Source organism: Belonocnema kinseyi, chromosome 8 (genome assembly GCF_010883055.1).
Source record: "Belonocnema kinseyi isolate 2016_QV_RU_SX_M_011 chromosome 8, B_treatae_v1, whole genome shotgun sequence".
In the NCBI taxonomy this organism is placed as follows: Eukaryota; Metazoa; Arthropoda; class Insecta; order Hymenoptera; family Cynipidae; genus Belonocnema; species Belonocnema kinseyi.
In genome coordinates, this window is record NC_046664.1 from 131,118,621 (window position 1) to 131,121,205 (window position 2,585).

Genomic DNA, 2,585 nt, shown 5'->3' on the forward strand with positions numbered 1-2,585 from the left:
CCAGCGAAATCGCGGTAAAATTTTAGCCACAACCACGTCTCCCGACCGTGAGATAGGTGGTTACAGTCTGTAACGGAATCAATACGACGATCCGGCAAAAGTTTCGTGCAACCTGAGAACACGGAGTGATCTAAGGACTACCGCCATCTGCATTTTTCCCGCAAGTGTTTTAGCATATTGTTGACACGCAGGGATGCTTTTCAGGCTATTAACGAGTGAAAGCTTAGCACCTCCAAGAGCGCTGATGATAAGGACGATTAGTTTAACAGGATATTCCGGATACAATCGTTGCAACTCCCTAATAAGGTAATACCTCTCTTTCTTTTAAGTCTCCTTGGCTATGATGTTTTTGTCAGCTGGTGCCGAAAATCCGATAACGAACATGGTTCGCTTCTGGAAGTCAAGAAGAACCATGCCTGGCCTCGAGTGTGCAACAGAAACAATTGTTGAGAATATAAAGTTCCAGTATATGCGGCACTTTCCATTCTCGAAAACTGACTCGAATTCCCTACGAGCATTTAGACTACTGATATTAAGGTCAATGCCGTAAGATTGACACGGATGGTAATAAAGCACTCTTAGTGCCTCAATGTGCCTTTGGATGTAGGTCGTTCCTGCATGAGTTGGACAACTAGATAGTATGTGAGCTAAATGCTCGGGGTGTACATGGCACGCCCTGCAGCTATCATCGGGAATGTCTTGGCTCAAAATGTGGCGACAGTATGTAAAGGTGGAAATGACACCGTCTTGGCATGCCAAAATGAAACCCTCCGTACCAGACTTCAATCCGGGCGATTTAAGGAAAGCAAACGTTAGCTCACACGACATTGACTGATCCTTGACATTTTTGTGGAAGATACCGTGCATCCTCTTATCGAGAATCTGTTTACAAAAGTTTTTCTCTTGTGCTTTCTTAATCCAGGCTTTCAAGAGTGAGTACTCGAGATAAATAAGATTTGATGCATTTTGCTCACCCCTAATACTGAAGTTAAGTGCGAGTGTTTCAGCAGCCTCCTCCGCTGCTTTGTACAGAAACGTTGCTAAGTTGCCTACTTTCGGCAGGAGTATTGTGCGTCCTTCCACCAAACACTCTGGAATCGGCTCTTCCGACTTCAAATATGAGGTGAAAATACGGGCCAAATGCTGATGGGTTGAAGGAAACTTCTTCCACCAAAAAGTTGTGATACAATCTGGTCCCGGTGCAGAATAGTTCTTCATTCCTCTCAATACTTTTTTCACCTCCTCGGTAGTGATTGATGGGCATTCTTGATCAGGTGTTTAAGCTATTTATATTTTCTGAGTCTTCGTCCAGTCTATGCTGCACTTCGCAGACTTTTCTCCAAAATACTTCGACCACCTGTGGTTCGGGCGGGTGGTCGACAGTAACTGGAGGGTCTTGGAAGAGTCGAGATGGGTCAGAGAGAAACGGTTGATTTTCTCTGACCCACCTCTCCCTCCGTTCTAGACTTCTCTTAGCTTCAGATAGTATCCGTATTCTCTCAACAATATGCTGCCTGATGGTCAGCAGCTTTGACTTTTTAAGTGTATGATAACGGGTGCGGAGTTCGCGCGCGAACCTTCGAACCTTGACGGTAAAATTCCTGCCAGATGTGATGTAGTCAATCACACACTGAATGCGGGACGCGTACTATCTTGCCCAGTCTATCTTTATTGCAAGTGGATGCATTCGTATTTTGGTCTTCTGATCAACCGTTGGTTTTGTTTTACGGTTCGCATCAGCCAAAGCTCTCGCTGCATCATACACACAATAATTGAAAGCCCAAAGTCGGATACTTCAGAAAAATTTCCAAGAAGCTCGTCATCCATTCCAGCCAGATCTTTAGGCGTGAGACAAACCTTGGTGTTGATGTTTCTCCGGGTCATAAAACATCGCTCTTCCTCTATTGGACGCCTGCCCGCGGTTGGTCTTAGTGTCGCCTCTCTTTCTCTGTTGCCGACTTGTTGTATCTGTGTTAGAGTAGGCGTTCCGCTTACATATCCCCTTTTTCGGAGTAGTTCGGCATGGTTTCGCAGACGTTGCTGTGAAAAGTGCGATAGCTCCAGGTGTTTCTCGTACCACAGAGCATGCAGTTGTGCCATGTAACCCCGTTCAGGGGCCACGCTCGCATCGTAGCATTCTAGGCAAGTCGTGATGTAGTCGCTCCGTCCACCTAAAGGTCTCGAGATTCCGCCGATCCATCGCATTGAATCCATTTTCATTGGCTCCCCCAGCTCTAGAGTGGTCGGCATTGTTGGCCGACCCATTGTCGGGAGCCCTGCGCGTTCTGTTGTTTTGAACCGCACTTACTACAACTATGTTTGGTGTTGTCATTGTTGTTCCCAAGAGAAGCTAGGGAAAGGGGTTCGTCCATTCTTGTAGAGCCCCGCATGCAAGAATAAGGTTGGATAAGGCCTGGTATCCCAGAGTCACCGTTCTGGACACCTCACCCAGGTGCCATTCAGCTTTCAGCACGGTTTTGACGCCTCCGCTTGGGAGTTAATTCCTTCAGGACCACCCCTGGACAATTGTCCGCGACTGCCTATTTATTTTTGTAACCATATTCAGCAGAAACCCTTGGTACAGG